This window comes from Panthera uncia, chromosome B1 (genome assembly GCF_023721935.1).
Source record: "Panthera uncia isolate 11264 chromosome B1, Puncia_PCG_1.0, whole genome shotgun sequence".
Taxonomy (NCBI): Eukaryota; Metazoa; Chordata; class Mammalia; order Carnivora; family Felidae; genus Panthera; species Panthera uncia.
Genome location: NC_064811.1, coordinates 36,183,204 through 36,201,728, shown reverse-complemented (window position 1 = coordinate 36,201,728; position 18,525 = coordinate 36,183,204). Strand labels below are relative to the sequence as shown.

Genomic DNA, 18,525 nt, shown 5'->3' with positions numbered 1-18,525 from the left:
CATCATAATTCCGGACTTCAAGCTGTATTACAAAACCATAATCCCCAAGACAGTATGGTACTGGCATAAGAACAAACACATAGATCAGTGGAACAGAATAGAGAGCCCAGAAATGGACCCACAAACGAATGGCCACCTAATCTTTGAAAAAGCAGGAAAGAATATCCAATGGGAAAAAGGCAGTCTCTTCAGCAAATGGTATTGGGAAAAGTGGACGGCAACTTGCAGAAGAAATGAACCTGGACCCCTTTCTTACACCATACACAAAAATAAACTCAAAATGGATCAAAGACCTAAACATAATACAGGAATCCATCAAAATCCTAGAGAAGAAAACAGGAAACAACCTTTTTGACCTCAGTCACAGCAACTTCTTACTTGACATGTCTCCAGAGGCAAGGAAAACAAAAGCAAAAATGAACTATTGGGACCTCATCAAGATAAAAAGCTTCTGCAGGGTGAAGGAAATAATCTGCAAAACTAAAAGGCAACCAACAGAATGGGAGAAGATATTTGCAAATGACATATCAGATAAGGGTTAGTATCCAAAGTCTATAAAGAACTTATCAAACTCAACACCCAAAAAACAAATAATCCAGTGAGGAAATGGGCAAGAGACATGAATAGATAACGTTTCCAAAGAAGACACACAGATGGCTGACAGACACTTGAAAAGGTGCTCAACATCACTCATCATCAGAAAAATGCAAATCAAACCACAATGAGATGCTACCTCAGAACTGTCAGAATGGCTAAAATTAACAACTCTGGCAACAACAGATGTTGGTGAGGATTCAGAGAAAGAGGAACCCTTTTGCACTGCTGGTGGGAATGCAAACTGGTGCAGTCACTCTAGAAAACAGTATGGAGGTTCCTCAAAAAATTAAAAATAGAACTACCCTATGACCCAGCAATTAGGTTACTAGGTATTTATCCAAAGGATACAGAAATGCTGTTTCAAAGGGGGCACATGTACCCCAATGTTTATAGCAGCATTATCAGCAGTAACCAAAGTATGGAAAAGAGCCCAAATGTCCATCGACTGTTATATATATATATAATGGAATATATTATATTCCAGTAATAATGGAATATTACTCAGCAATCAAAGAGAATGAAGTCTTGCCATTTGCAACAATGTGGATGTAACTAGAATATATTAGGCTAAGTGAAATAAGTCAGTCAGAGAAAGACAAATACCACATGATTTCACTCAGATGTGGAGTTTAAGAAACAAAATATATTAACATAAGGGAAGGAAAGCAAATATAATATAAAAACAGAGAGGGAAACACACCACAAGAAACTCTTAAGTACAGAGAACAAACTGAGGGTTGCTAGAAGGATATTGGGTGGGGGGATGGGCCAAATGGGCAAGGGACATTCAGGAGGACATTTGTTGGGATGAGCACTGGGTTTAATATTTAAGTGATGAATCATTAAATTCTACTTCTGAAATCATTATTACACTATATGTTAACTAACTGGGATTTAAATTTTTAAAAGTAAGAATAAAAAGTAAGAAAAAAGTTTGAAAAAAAAGAAAGCAATTTATAAAAAATATATATATATTTCAAGTAGAGAGAAAATCATTCTAGCAGAAAAGCTCAATAGCATAGAAATTAATTATCCTCTGCATTCATATGTGTATATATATATATATATATATATGTATAGTTAAATATAAAAATGACAATATCTAAATTATAGAATTACAAAAAGTTAAAAATAGACACAACCAGCTAACAATAGCACGTACTTAGAGAGGGTGATAGAGTTCAAATTTCTACTTTCTTGTTTTGTTCAAGAGGGTGGCCAAAATATTGATCAAGCTTAGGCCTGAAGTCTAAAGATGTTACATATTTGTGGTAAAATTTCATACTAAAAAGAATAAAAACAGAGATCTCAAATTTATAGATCTCAAATTAGTTGAAGAAAAAAACATGAAATCAGAATGAAAATATAATTTAAAATTTCAATCAATAAAAAAAGAAAATGAAAGAAACGGATGAAAATGAAAGTGAAAAAAAAATAAAAATTGAAAAGTAAGAGGTTAGTAAAATTTCCAGCTAAAATTCACCGATTTTCAGTTAAGATTAAAAAAAAAATCCAACTAAACACTATTTACAAAAATCATTTAAAACATAAGGAAATATAAAATTTGAAAGTAATGTAATGGACAAAACAAATACTAGGTTAAGTCTAATAAAATTTGTATTTTTTTTAAACTTCAAATGTTTTATTTTGAAATCATTGTAACATCATATGCAGTTGCAAGAATGGTGCAGACAGCTCCTGTGTACCCTTCATTTTGTTTCTTCCAGTGATAAACGTTTTTTATGATTGTAGTTCAAGATCACAACTGGGAAATTAACATTGAGGCACCCATTTGACCTAACTTATATCTTACTGGTTTTATGTGCACTCATTTCCGTATGTGTGCTTATTTCTATGCAATTTTGCCATGTGTGTAGGTTTATGTGACCACTACCAGAGTCAAAATACAGAACTATTCCTTCACCACAATTATCCCTCCTGCTGTCTTTTGATAGCCACACCCTAACCCCCATCTCTAACCCCTACCAGCCATCAGTATGTTGTATTTCTATAATTTTGTTATTTTAAGAATGTTATAGGGGCGCCTGGGTGGCTCAGTCAGTTAAGAGTCCGACTTCAGCTCAGATCATGATCTCATAGTCCGTGAGTTCGAGCCCTGCGTCGGGCTCTGTGCTGACAGCTTGGACCCTGGAGCCTGCTTTGGATTCTGTGTCTCCCTGTCTCTCTGCCCCTCCCCTGCTCATGCTCTGTCTCTCTCTGTCTCAAAAATAAATAAAAAAACACTAAAAAAAATTTTAAAGAAGAATTTTATATAAATGTAATGACAAATGAATTTTTTTTTGCTTTTTTTTTTAAATTTTTTTAACGTTTATTTGTTTTTGAGACAGAGAGACAGAGCATGAACGGGGGAAGGGCAGAGAGACAGGGAGACACAGAATCCAAAGCAGGCTCCAGGCTCTGGGCCATCATCCCAGAGCCCTACGTGGGGCTCGAACTCGTGGACCGCGAGATCATGACCTGAGCTGAAGTCGGATGCTTAACCAATTGAGCCACCCAGGCGCCCCGACAAATGAATTTTTAAGCCCACAAATATATTAAGTAAAAACAGGAATCCTATAAAATTATAAAAATTTGAATTTATCAGGAATATATAAATACTATAAAACTATAATAATAAAATACAAGAAAAATAAAATAATAAAATAACTGATAATTATGTAAAATATATAAATAAAATGCAGAATTTTACAGATTACCTTACGGGAAATTTTTCCACTTTTAATTATATTAAAGTCAAATGGACAAAAATAATTAGTAAGCTAGGAAGATGGAAAAAGTAATATGGCATTATCTTACAAAGTTAAATTATTTCCTCTTGTAATATATTCTACAGACTTTGGACATGTGTGTACTAGAAGACATTAGTCCGAATGCTCACAAAAGCAATGTTCATATTTGCAAAACACTGGAAACTACTCCATCATACACTGATGGAAGGATAGACACACAATGGTATAGTATACAGCTGTGAAAAAGAATTAACTTCAGCAACTCACAACATGGCTAAATCTGAGAAATATACTAGTAGATTGAAAAAAGACTAATAAAGTAGGACAGCATTTTCAGAAAGCTCAAATATTAGAAAACCCAAAGCAAATATGTGTGTGTGTCCATGTGTTCTAAAACTATTTTTTCATTCTTTTCAATGTTTATTTATTTTTGGGAGACAGAGAGAGACAGAGAATGAGTGGAGAAGTGGCAGAGAGAGAGGGAGACACAGAATCCAAAGCAGGCTTCAGGCTCTGAGCTGTCAGCACAGAACCCAATGCAGGGTTAGAACCCACTTGAGCCAAACTCGGATGCTCAACCGACTGAGCCACACAGGCTCTCCCTAAAACTGTTTTTAAAAATAACGTAAATTAATTTAAAAAGTGAAAGATAATAGCTAACTTTAGGGGAAACTTGGAGAAATGACATCAGAGAGAAGCCACAGGTTTTATGAGGGACACTGGTGAAGTGTTACTTTTTGAGTTTGGTAGTGTGATCACAGTTATTTGCTGTATTATGTTTCATCACACAACACATACATTGTATGTGTTTTTGTATGTATGACAGAGTATGTAATAAATATTTTAAGTAAATAAAATGAGCCTAATAATATTCCCCCATATTATGATGGTGTTTTAAAGATATTTTAAGGATATACAGAACTAATGTAAGAGGAAGCCGCTTTGCCAAATATAAAATTGTTTACAGACATCAGACAGAATCATAATGAATACAGTTCTGCTTCTAGATTACTGGTGAGTTTCATCTCTGCTACAGTCCCAACTTGCCCGCATCCCTAGTTCTGCTCTTACTCCCATTGATGGTGACAGTGAGTCTCTGCTCACCTCTGGAGAACAAGCTTTTCTACTTCTCTCTTTTAATTTCAAGTGAAAACTCTCCTAGGACCTAAACTGTTTAATATCTGGCTGCAAGCCCCAGCCTCCAAGCCCATGTTAAAACCAGAACGAGTGGTCCCCCTATTCCCGTCTTCCCATCAGAGATGGGATTGTACCCCATCTCTATATGCCTACAAGAATTTTATTATCCCCTTCTTCCAAGCATTTGTTGATCAGATTTAACTGCAATCTCATGGGGGATTTTTAGTAAGACTTTTTTCCTGTGTGGTTATCAAAACAAGTAATGGAGAGGTGCTTTCTGAGGCAGACAATAACCGTGAAATAACAGTGAGAGAACTACTCGTTTTTACACCAAACTGCTTTGTAATTTCCTAATCACGTAGATAAATATCCTCATTTGATGAGACTTCTTTCTTGGTTATTTTATAAAAAACATTTTCCAGATTATGTTTTTCTTGATTTCAAAACAAAATTACTGTGACTGAGAGGGGGTAAATATGCAAGATAAATGCTTAGCATTTTTCTTTTGCCGTTGCTGCAGATATACTCGGATAGAGAATCACGAAACCTCCTCACTGTGATCCTCTGACTTCCTAAAACCCTCTCTTTTTTTTTAATGTTAATTGTGGTAAGAACAGATGACATGAGATTTACTTTCTTAACAATAACTCCCCATCCCCATAACTCTTTTTTTTTAATTTTTTTTAATGTTTATTTCTGAGACAGAGAGAGACAGAGCATGAGTGGGGGAGGGGCAGAGAGAGAGGGAGACACAGAATCCGAAGCAGGCTCCAGGCTCTGAGCTGTCAGCACAGAGCCTGGCGCGGGGCTCGAACTCACCAACCGTGAGATCATGACCTGAGCCGAAGTCGGTCGCTCAACCCACTGAGCCACCCAGGCGCTGCCCCATCCCCATAACTCTTAAAGGATTCAGATTCACTGAGGACACTTTAATGTTATACAGGCGGCGGGGGGGGGGGGATAGGGGGGTGCGGGGGGGGTAAACACTTTCAGGGAAGGAATTGTGAAGCAAAGGACAGAGATAAGTGCTATCTGGTTCACTGTTGGAATATTTACATAGTGCCAAGAAAAAAAATACATGATAGGCATTCACATAGAGAAATCTCAGACTGAGTTCAGAGCGGTTAATTTGCCTTGTGGTCTCTCTATTTTAACTCTGCTTTTTATTTTACCATTCCTCTGTTCTAGAACTCAAAGCAGCTTTCACCTCTTGGGAGTTACTTAGCTAGAACTCCACAGTGTATGTTGGTCTGTAGGGTATATACCCCTTCCACTTTACATTTTCACTGCTCAGTGCTTCCAGCCTCTTTAACGTACCTCTGCTCATACATTCATTTTTATTCTGTGATTTTCATTTACAGTCTTGAGTTTTCATTGTATATGTAGTGAAAGAAGGAAAAGGAGACCCCTTTTTCTAAAGTCTATCAAATAAAATGTTTACTTTTGATTTTATTGGCTTAAAGAGTGAACTCAAAAGGATGAAAGTCATATTTGAACCTGACATTCCCTAGCGGGTATCTTGCCTTTGAGTAGGAATCCTGAATTTCATATTCTTCTATTAAGTTCCCTGCTCTATCACATCTCTTTTCTGTTTCTCATTGCAAGAAAAGCCATTTTAAAGCAAGCCCTGTATGGATGCATAATAAAAACCCTCCACAACAAGCCCCATTTTAACAGATCATTAAATTTATTGCTTGTGATGGGGTAAAAATCCAAGATTCCAGAACAAACACATTTTTATTCCTTTTGTTTCAATTTTTCTATTAGGATACTTAAACAGAAAGCACATGCCATTTCTAAAGTAACAAATCCTCAAGTAAAATCCACATACAAGGAAACTAAATGTCTCCTAATAAACAAACTCATAAAATCCTTCCTATATTGCTAGAGATTTAGATGGTAGATTAAAGATGGATCTTCAGTTTTGTGATTTTTTCTGTCTTGACATCACTTATCAAGTCAGAGATGATAAGCGCCATAGAAATAAACAAATCCTCCCGGTCTTATTTCGAATTCCAGTATGATGATGCAGCCTTCACTTTATTCAGTAGCTGCAGTATTTATAAGTGGGGGAGTTTCCAGTTGAGTTTTATGAGGACAAATGAATGGCAGGGCAGGGCAATATATCAGGGAGAGTTAAGAGGCACAGGGCTTCCATAACGGTAGCTCAATTATTCTACTCCTAGACAAAAGCTTTCTCTTTAGGATGACAAATTTGCATACATTGTACTTTTGGAGCATACCAAACTTCTCATTTTGGGTTATTGTGCAGTTTTCAACATACTTCGTAATGCCTTCTTGTGGCCCCATAGGATGACCCTCATTAGGGAATGACTCATTGTACGTAAGTAGCGATAAGAGGTGGAGGGGCAGATTCAAAGGCTACTCATTAAAATGCATTCTGGAGGGGCTATAGTTCTCTGAAGGTGCTTGTGGCCATGCTCCCCGGTAATTACTTCCCTACTAGCTGGCCCTTCACGGCGCCAGGATACACAGGAGCAAATTGGAGAGAGATGACACCAATCAGTATCGACTGGGGAAAACCGTTGTAAAAATAATTACCAATAGCGCCTTTGGCTAAAGACTGAATGCAATTACTATATTACAATTATTAAGGTAGTGATCAGAAACTCTCTTTCCACAGAGAAAAGAAATGAATAGGAGAGAGATCATTGCTGGGGTAATTGAGAAATTTTCTTTTCTAAGGAAAGAAATTTTCTTTTCTGGGCATGGAAACTCTTCATAAAGGTTGTGTTCACTGCTTGTACTCAAAAGTAAAACATTGCAATGGATACAGGCTTTCTTAGCCTGTCACAGTTTCCTGGGACTTCTTTAATCCTTGTCTCTTGAACTCCACAAGAAGTCCTGATGTCACTAAATAGGTCAAGTGTGATCATCCTCAGCCTGGTCTTTGTACCTCTGATTCCCATCCCTGCTTACTCCGCCAGTGTTTTTACTGCTAGCAACTCAGCAGCAAGCCATTCCCCATGCTTTGGAACACCTAATAAACCTCCTCAGGCAAAGCAATTTCATCTTTCAGCATTATCCTAGGCTTCCTGTGGAGAACAGTGTTGTTGGTTTTTTGTTGTTTTTTCCCCCTCTGCAAAGGAGTTTTTAATATAGCATGTTCCGTGCTTATGTAGCAGTTGAATGGGTGACATGTGCCAGCAGGTTTTCACCCCTTCCACAGAACTAAGGAGATCCATGTTTCTTTAAAAACGTCAACTTTACAAGTTGACACACACATTTGTTGAGAAAGTAGTTTTGTATTCTGATAATATAGGACAGAGGAGAAGGATGGGTGAGGACTTTCCATTCAGGATGGGAATCAGGAGGACAGAAATGGACGTGAGTTATGACTTAAAAATACGGCGGTCAGAGTTGAACTCACTGATTGAACACACGGAAGAGATTGTGTAACATGACGTACCGTTTATACCCTACTTTACCATTTGCATTACATTTGAAGATCTAATCTGTTATTTCGTTAAAAAATATTTTGGAGTATTTACTGAGTACAAGGCAAACATTTTGTGAAAGACATTTTAATCTCTGTTTTACATATAAGGATTACAAGGGATGGTGAGTTCCAGTAGCTTGTTCAAGGTTACACAGCTGGGAAGTGACAACACAAGTATTAGAATCAAGCCCTCTGCTATCTCCAGTGTCAGGTTTCTCATCTGATACTTGGGCACAAAATAGACTATCTCACAAAGTCGTCGTAAGTACAGCTGTTAGAAAAGCACCTGACAAATAATAAAAGTTCATCTTGAGTGATTACTAGTATTTGTATCTTCTAACTCTTAAAATAATCATGAAAGCCTACTATATGAAAATGCAGTATCTGTATAACATGTCTTACGTAACCTTACAACAACCTTCATAGATGGGAAGTCTCTGTAGAGAAATGTTTATGCACCTTCCCTAAGGTGGCCTCCAGCCAAGAAGTGATTAAGCCTGTGCTTGAACTCAGGCCTGTCTTGAAAGCATGGGTTTGTGGCAACTACCCCAGACACAATTCCTTTTCAGTTAGAAGCGTCCAGTCCAACTGGAGATGAACAAAGATTCATGTGAATTTAGATGAGATGACCTTGCTCTGGCGCCCAGAACAAAAAGAACAGTCAGCAGGTTTATCTAAGGACCCTTGTTGCAGTGCTTAGGTCACTGGATAGATATCTCTCATTCCCTTTCAGTAGTCCACACGAGGTCCTAGACGGACGCAGCACTGACCTGGTTATTTAATATAGAACAGTTTCATGTTGGTCGCCAGCAGCTCTGAAAATTGGGTACACATGCTGTGGGCTTGTGGCTGGAGGCTGTTTTCAGTCAAGGGGATAGATACTAGGTCTTGCCAGTGGGAATCAGTGGGTCCCAAATCACCATCTCCTTCAGCTGGGATGTTTGCAAAATTCAGAGCTGAGAGGGATCACCTGGTGGTTCCCTTGTAATTGTTTTCCAAATTGAAAATTGGGGCCCAAATTGGTGGAATTCCTTCTCAAAATCCCTGCTGGTTTCTGGCAGAACTGAGACTTGAAGCCATATCTTCTGTCATGTGTCCCTCAGGCTCTTTTACTCACCAAGTAATGGGAACATACTCATTGCAATTAAAAATAAAAAATTAAGGTGTAGGAGGAAAGCCCCTCTTCACTGCTTTCACACCCAGGCTCTTCTCCCTGGAGAAACTACTCTTATCAGATTGGTGTGCTTCCTTTCAACTTTTTAACCATCTTTTGTTTGGGACCTTAACACTTCCAGGAAAGGTACATTTGCTTTGCGGCTCTATGCCATGAACTTTAGAGAGGCCAGGCCTCCAGGAGATGTGTGTGTGTGGTGTGGTGTGGTGTGGTGTGGTGTGGTGGAGGGGCCTGTAATTGTCCAATTCTGCCTATGACACGGTAAGTTAGTTTAATTCTGCAATGCAGTGATAACAAAATTGTCTCTCACACCTCACCTCATGTCTTCCAGTGGCTTTATCATGGATACATGTGTCATTTTGTCCTCCATCAGCCTGACTACTTGGCTTATCTTTCAGTGGAGTCAGAATACATTATATTTGTTGAGTTGTTTCCCCACTTTGTCGCTAATCTTTAATTTTTCGTTGGTAACTTTTATCCTATAGAGATTTTATATTTTTATGAAACAAGTCGTTCATGCTTTACCTTTATTGGACTTGTATTAACTAGCATAAAATTATTTTTAAAAAACTATATTTTCTTTGAGTACATTAATAGTTTTAGTGCTTACATTTGTTTTTTTTTAATTCATCTAGAATTTGTTTTTATATATAATGCGAGGTATAAATATATGTGTTTTTCCAAATGGATGGCCGGTTACTTTAACACAATTCATTGAATAGTGCATTCTTTATCCACTGAATTCAAATTCCAAATTTCTATAGATATATGGTTTAATTTTTGCACTTTCCATTCCATTTCATTGACATAATTTTCCACATTGTTACAATCATGATAAAGTTTTAAAATATAATTTTATATCTAGGAAGGCCAGACTCTCGTTTTTTTCTGTTTCAAAATAGTGTAGGTTATTCTTGCATATTTCCTTTCCCAAATTATTTTAACATCAGTTTGACAATTTACATAAATACCTTGTTGAGATTTGTGTTAATCTTGCTTTGCATTTATACATTTATTTGGAGATAATTAGACCTTTACAATATTATTCTAACAGGGAACATACTTTTTCCCTCCATGTATGCCATGTCTCCAAGTCTCTCAATAAAGTCCAGTAGTCCCAAAGTTTCATGCTTTTCTTCATATATCTCTTACACAGTGTGAGACAAGAAAGAAATCAAATTATATATGATATATATAAATCAAATATATGATATTTGGTATATATTTGATTAGCACTGCCGATACAGAGGAAAGCAGTTGGTTTTTCTGTGTTGATCTTCTACCTAGCTTTCTTATGAAACTCTCTTAAAGAGTTTTCAGTTGTTCTAGATCATATCACCTGAAATAACAATGCCTATTTTGTCCCTTCCCAATATCACTACTTATTTTTTATTACTTATTTTGTTGACTGTACTCTTCAGGAAAAAAATTGAACAGTAGTAATAATTACAGGTATTTGGGGCTGAATTTTGACTTTAATAGAAATGATACCTCACTATCAAGTTAAGAAATTATTTTTCTTCCAATTTCTAATTTACTACTAAAAATTAAACCAGGTATGGGTATTGGGTTCTAGTCAATGTTTCTTCATATCTATTGTGATGATTACATAATTTTTCTCATTTTGTCTGATAATGTAATGTATTATATGTTTTATGGTGATAAAGTCTCTTTGATTTTTGAGATAAATATCACTTGGTCATGATACATTTCCATTTGATATATTGTTGGGCTAAACTTGTATATGTTTTATTTAGGATGTTTACATCTAAGTTCAGAAAGTACATAGACCCACAGTATTCTTTTTGGTGTGTATTTTTTTCTGTATTTGAGATCAGGATTATGATGTTTAAAGAATTAGTTATGAAACTTTCTCTCATTTTCTATTCTTTGAATCAGTTTCTATAGCATAGATCTTATCATTTCCCCAGAGACCTGAAGGACCAAAGGAAAAAGAACTATGGATTTCCCTCTCTTTCCCTTTCTTTCTATGCCACTATATTTAGTATAATGATGAGTAAGAAAGGATATGATGGGATTCTTGGTCATTCTTGCTACTCAGAGTGTAATTTGCTTTCCTTCTGAATTCAAGCAAGTTCTGGTTGGAACAGAAGGCGTGGCCTCTGAGGGCTGTAGTGCCCCCCTCTATCCTGTCCCTTTACCTAGTGTTAAAGTAGGATGCTTATATTTACTTTGAGAATCTCTGAAACACAAGTTCAAATAAAAGAACCATGCAGCCTTTCTGAGTGGGAAGCCCTACACAGGTTGTGAACCCATGAAGTCAGCCCTGTTTTTGTTTAATTATTAAATTATACTTGCATACAATGTTTTATTAGTTTTAGGTGTACAATTTATTGATTTGACAATTCCATACTGTTCTCAGTGCTCACCACAATAAATGTAGTCACCATCTGTCACCATATAATATGATTACAATATTAATGACTATATTCCTGATACAGTACTGTTAATCTCCACAACTTATTTATTTTGTAATTGGAAGTTTGTACCTTTTAATCCCCTTCATTCACCTTTCTCCCACCTCCCATCACTCTGGCAAACTACCAATTTTGGGGTTTTTTGTTTGTTTGTTGATTTATTTTGCTTTTTCAACTCCACATATAAATGAAATAAAATGATATTTGTCTTTCTCTGATTTATTTCACTTATATAATACCTTCTAGGTACATACATGTTGCACATGGCAGCATATCATTTTATGGCTGAATAGTGTTCCATTATATATATATAATAAATATATAAATATATAAATAAATATATCACATCTTCTTTATCCATCCATCCACTGGTGAACATTTTGATTGCTTCCATACCTTGACTATTGTAAATAACGGTGCAGTAACCTAGAGGTGTGTGTATCTTTTTGAATTAGTGTTTTCATTTTCTTTGGGTAAATACCTAGTAGTGGAATTATTGAATCATATGGTATTTCTATTTTTAATTTTTTAAGGAATCTCTGTATTCTTTTCTACAATGGCTGTACCAATTTACATTCCCACCAACAGTGCACAAGGGTTCCTTTCTCTCCACATTCATAACTTCTTGTGCTTTGATACTAGCCATTCTGACTGGTGTGAGGTAATGTCTCATATCTACTGAATGGGAGAAGATGTTTACAAATAATATCTTTAATAGGGGGTTAATATTCGAAGTATATAAAGAACTTCTATAACTCAAGACCAAAAAAATTAAATAATGCAATTTAAAAATGGGCAGAGGTTCTGAACAGACATTTTTTCCAAAGAACACATGCAGACAGCCAACAGACACATGAAAAGATGCTCAGCATCACTCAGGGAAATGCAAATCAAAACCACAAATGAGATATCACCTCACACCAGTCAAAATGGCCAATATTGAAATATGCCCTGTTTTTTTCAACGTTTTTTATTTATTTTTGGGACAGAGAGAGACAGAGCATGAACCGGGGAGGGGCAGAGAGAGAGGGAGACACAGAATCGGAAACAGGCTCCAGGCTCCGAGCCATCAGCCCAGAGCCTGACGCGGGGCTCGAACTCACGGACCGCGAGATCGTGACCTGGCTGAAGTCGGACGCTTAACCGACTGCGCCACCCAGGCGCCCCGAAATATGCCCTGTTTTTAACCTAAAAGCTAGTTAGGAACTATTCAAATATTAAATATATTTTGAATATTTAAAATATCCACACATGTTGAATAGTTAAAATATTTGAATAAGAAAAATGATTAAGTTATTTTAACTCTGTTATTTAGAGACTTTACATCACAGTACTCATCTATTAATAAATATCCTCCTTTTATTTTCAGCTTACTACTTTTTTGGCTTGATATTTTTGTCTTCATAATTTATAGTATATTATGTTTTATTGATCACTTATGTGTTCCATTTCATTTTTTACTTCAGTTTTTCCATGCATGCTTTGTATTTTTATTCTGTTAGTATTTTAAAATTTTTAACACATGCTTCACATATTTTCCAACAATATATAGAATTAATCAGCATCTATTCTCTTTCCCAATATCCTTAGTATACACTTACTTCCTCTCAGGCCCCTCACATTCCCTGTTGTAATCATTTGGATCTTTGTTCTAGATTGCGTAATATAACCATATGTATGGGGTGCCTGGGTGCCTCTTGATTTTGGCTTAGGTCATGACCTGACAGTTCTGAGATTAAGTTCCACATCAGGCTCTGCACTGAGCATGGGGCCAGCTTGGGATTCCCTCTCTCTCTCTCTCTCTCTCTCTCTCTCTGCCTCTCCCCTGCTCACACTCTCTCAAAATAAATAAGCATTTTAAAATATATATAATCATATTTATATTATGACTTAGTGATTTCTTTTTTCAACAGTTTTTTTAGGCTCTCTGCATTCTTTCTTGGACTCAGGGGCCTTATTTTTTGAGATACAAAGAGAATGTGTTCCAAAGCATACCTGAATTTCTACATGGGTATGTTAAACTGTCTATATTCAATAGTTTCGACCACAAATGAACTCATGATTTTTTTCTAATACACCTAGTTCTCTACCAGTATCTACCACCTCAATATGGCAGAACCATCCAATCTATTATGAAGGCCAGTAACATAAGTGTCATCATGATATATGTACCTTCCTCATGACGCTCTCCTTACTCACCACCAGTTCATTACTATATTCTATTGGTTTTTCCGTTCTAAATTTCTATGCTATTTTCACGTGTCTCCATCATCATTACCACCACCACTAAGATTCTACTCTAATGTGTCTTCATCCCTCATCTGTAAAATAGGGAGAGGTTGGGGCGCCTGGGTGGCGCAGTCGGTTAAGCATCCGACTTCAGCCAGGTCACGATCTCGCGGTCCGTGAGTTCGAGCCCCGCGTCAGGCTCTGGGCTGATGGCTCGGAGCCTGGAGCCTGTTTCCGATTCTGTGTCTCCCTCTCTCTCTGCCCCTCCCCCGTTCATGCTATGTCTCTCTCTGTCCCAAAAATAAATTAAAAAACGTTGAAAAAAAAAAATTTAAAATAGGGAGAGGCATCTAGTTGCTATTGCCCTATCTGCCTACAGTCCCCTCCCAAGCCATTCTTTCCCATTTCAGGGTGGTGGTTAAAAAACATATTTGATCTTGTTCCCAACTTCCTCTCTGGCTTAAATTGTTTCACTGTACTCCCTTTACTCATTGCACAAATGCCAAATTTCTTTTTGGTGCCTTATAAGAACTTGAATGATCTACAACATCTGTGGTCTAACTTGGGCCGTGTTGCATAAGTGTGCTGCCTTTATTGAGTTTTACGACTTTTCATACTTCCATGCAAATGGCACCTTGCTCGTGCTCAGGTATCTTGCTTCTCTCTCTCCTAGTCATCCAGTACCTGCTATGATTTCTTTACCTTCGTGACTCCTCCCTTAGAGAAGCCCTTCCTTTACATTTTGGGAAACATAACTTCCTAAAATATCATGATATCAGTTAACACCACTGTTAATGCAGTTACAGTTCAGCATTACTTTGTGTGATTGTGAAATAAATGTTTATCATCATCGTTAGATAAATTAAACATAATTGTGCATTTTACATATTTCTCCCATTGTCTGGCAAGATGTCTTCCATGTGTTGACTCTCAATAAGTATTAAATATATGAATCAACAAATGAAACTTGATATTCATTTTGCCTGGAGTGTAACCTTGGCAAACTATTTCATTGAGGACCCTTGGATGGTAAAGTATTTGTGTCTCCACAAATAATTCCTACATTTGAATGCTAAGATAGCTGGGACAAGTCTCTAAGTTCAAACTACTTTTTTTTTTCTAAAACCTTCAAAGGTTTTGACTCATGGTCTCCTAGAAATCAGGAGTAGTCACTGAAACTTTTCCCTAATATTTTGTCTGTAGGATGTTTTCTTTTCCTCTGGAAGTGTTTAAAATTCTCTCTTTACCTTGAAATTCTGATAGTTCATGGAGATACATTTAGGAGGTGACTTTTTTTTTACGTTGCTTGAAAACTCAGTGACTCTTTTTTTTTAATGCTTATTTATTTTTAAAATAAATAACATTAAATAAATATAGATAAATAACATTAAATAAAAATAAATGACATTAAAGTGGCAGAGGGGCAGAAAGAGAGGGAGAGAGAGAATCCCAAGCAATCTTCATGCCGTCTCGGTACAGCTCACTGGAAGGCTCAATCTCACGAACCCGTGAGATCACCACCTGACAGAAACCAGGAGGTAGACACTTAATCGCCTGAGCCACCCAGATGCCCCAACTCAGTGACACTTTCAATCTTAAAAGTATGCCTAAGATATTTGATGGACATTTTTCTTCTATAATTTATTTTGTTATTATTGCCGCTGATTTCATTCTGCTCTTTTTTTTAAGGAATCCCTATTGTTTAGATATGGGCATGCTGGATTGATTATTCTTTTATACTCCATCTATGTATCATTTTGCTGCAAATTCTAAGTAACTATCGTGACATTTTATTCTAGACTATTAATTTCATTTTTAGTCATGTTCGTCTATGTGCTCATTTTATCACATCCTACTTTTATAATAAAATATTTAGTTCCCCCCAAATATACTTTCTTAGTTGTCAGCTCTTTAAAGACTTAATATCCTCTCTTTTCTCTCTGAGGATTCTAAATAGAATTTTTTTTAATTTTCTTCTATTCTCTGAACTATATTTGTTCCAGACAAAAATATTTTCGTTGTTTATCAAGTCTCTCTCTCTAATGCTCTTATTTATGTAAAATGTCTATTATTTTTGTTTTGTTTTGTTTTCTGATATATTAATGAATGAATGGCTAAGTTATACCGTATAGGTAGATGGCATATGCTTAGCCCAAAAGATTTTCAAGTACATTTCTCCAGCAGGACACTGTAGTGCTTAGGCTCTGCCCTACTGAGGAAAGGGGGTAGTATATGTTGACTGGATGACCTTATTTTAGAATGTGTTGATATTTAACTAGTATGTAGACTGAGGCCATCCCAACTGCATGTACACAGTACCCACTTCTTACCTGCAGTCAAATCAAGGAGAGGTTTTGTTTGTTGGTCTTTTACTGGGTGGATCGCCTTTCTTTTACAAGTTCATCCATCTACCCCCTCGCTTATAGCAGACATCTGAAATTACCTTCATCCATTGAAGGAATTATCCCCAGAGAGACAGTTGATTGAGAACAGTTGGATTTTTGTCGTAGGATCAGTGCTTCCTCTGCCTTCTGTTTAGGGAAATGGATCAGCCCAGCCATATAAACAAGGCCCAGGTCTTCTGATAACTGACCCAAGATTCCTTCCATTTCTTTTAATTAATTTACTCTGGGCTTTGAGTTCTACTAAATTATTCTTTATTTTTTTATTTTTTCCTGTGAGCATGTCAAGCCAATGCTTTCTCTACTCTTCTTTAGACTGATCACATCTGCTTTCTGTAACCCAGTATTTTCCCAGTATTTGTTCTGTTCATAATGGTTGTTTTGTTTTCTAACACTTTCAGGGATTTAGTTCATTTGTTCTCTCTATTTCTCCTTCACTTCCTGGCCATAACATTTTACAAGGTTTTATAAGAGATTGAGCAATTAAAAAAAAATGGGGCACCTGGGTGGCTCAGTCGGTTAAGCGTCCGACTTCGACTCAGGTCATGATCTCAGGTTTGTGAGTTCAAGCCCCACATCGGGCTCTGTGCTGACAGCTCGGAGCCTGGAGCTTGCTTCAGATTCTGTGTCTCCCTCTCTCTCTGCTCCTCCCCTGCTCATGCTCTGTCTCTCTCTCTCTCTCCTTCAAAAATAAATAAAAACATTAAAAAAAAAAAAAAGTCTGCCATCTTGATTCAATCGCCTCCATTTCTTTTTCCTTCTAGACTATATTACCCTAAGGTAGAATATATTCTGTAGTCTCTATGACATCAAGCATGATGCCATATTCCCTGATGATTTTCAAAAATACGTAGTACTAATAAAAGTGATATGGGTTTAATTCATTTTTCCTTTGAGTTTTATAGAATGCACTGTGCTAAAAGGGAATATTTTTAACAAATATGTATTACCAAAAACTGAATTATGAAACAACCTTTATATTATTAATTAAATACTTAAGTTTAGACAAATTGGACCCATCATATTGAAGATTTTGATTATAAAGTTTTATTCTATGTATATGTATATTTTTACTATTATAACCAAAAAGGATAAATTAATAGAACAAATGCAATAAAAACAAACATTAATAATTCTCATTTGCTTTTTGATCTACACACTCCGAATCTTCTCAGTCTTCTATATGATCTTTGACCTTGACCTCAGAGCTCTACTTGTAAAATAGCTCACAGCACATTAAAGACAAGTGGAATAGCCAGCCATTCAAGCAAAGGAGTTGTGAATCTTTAATCATTGGCTAAACATATTAAACATATTGTCCTTCTCTAATATTGATAGTCACAGTTGTATTAAAATGAATCATAATGTTAGTCCTAATTTCCAATTAATTAGTGATCTTCATGTACATTTCTTGTAATTGAGAAAATGTAGCCCTAGTTTAGTTCCTTGTTATGGAAAAATTTGCCCTGAAAAGACTATATATATTTGAATTTTCATTCAAACTGTACACAAGTTGTTTAAGTAAGTTTTGTGAAGTGAGTAAATAGTGACTACCCCAGATTATATTCCCTGAACTGCATGAAGTCAAAGCAGAATATTCATTTCTGTGAATCCTGTGTTCTCCGAGCTTTATGGAGAGTTCTTTAATGCATCCTACTGGGAGCAGACTCTATTACTAATGCTTCGTGTATTAAAAAAAAGATTCTATCTTCGAGCTTTAATAAATGACTCTTAGTATATCTTGTAATTAAACATGGTTTTCCAAAAGTATTCCCAGCGCAAATTCTTCCTTTACATAGCCATTTTGATTGATCCATATAGAAAGTATTACCAGTACATCTTTTTGTCTGGTAATGGTTTCATTAACACCATTTCACAATCTTTTACTTTTAATCTGTGAGGCTTTAATGTCAGAGAGGGAGATTGATATTACTGCTGCTATTGAAATATTAGGTTTAGACTAAGTGTGCTATAAAGTGATATGAGAAGTTCAAGGTGTCTCAGTCCTGACAGAATCTACTCATTATTTAATTAGGCTCTGAAAGCTCTGAGCAGAAATTTCTGGCCTTATGTGAAAATGTTTCCTGATCAAAAGGTGCCTATCATTGAAAGGCTCAGTTTTAAAAGTGCCTAATAGTACAAATATAATTCTGATATTTTGGAAATTATAGTATCTGACAGGTCATGAGTCTTAAGATAATTCCTTCATCCTCTCTGGTTTTTCTCTGCTATAATTCTACATCTGCTTATCTAATTTCCTGATTATTTTCACCCTGTAAATTTTATAGTGGGATTCAAAACTTTTTTTTTGAGAGAGAGAGAAAGAGCATGCACATGC

The 18,525-nt window shown here is 36.2% G+C and overlaps 1 protein-coding gene across 1 annotated transcript in view; it reads left to right on the top strand.

Annotated features, from left to right (window-relative positions):
* Positions 1–18,525, top strand: part of KCTD8 (potassium channel tetramerization domain containing 8) — a 257,183-nt gene that overhangs the window by 222,578 nt on the left and 16,080 nt on the right. The window lies entirely within an intron of this gene.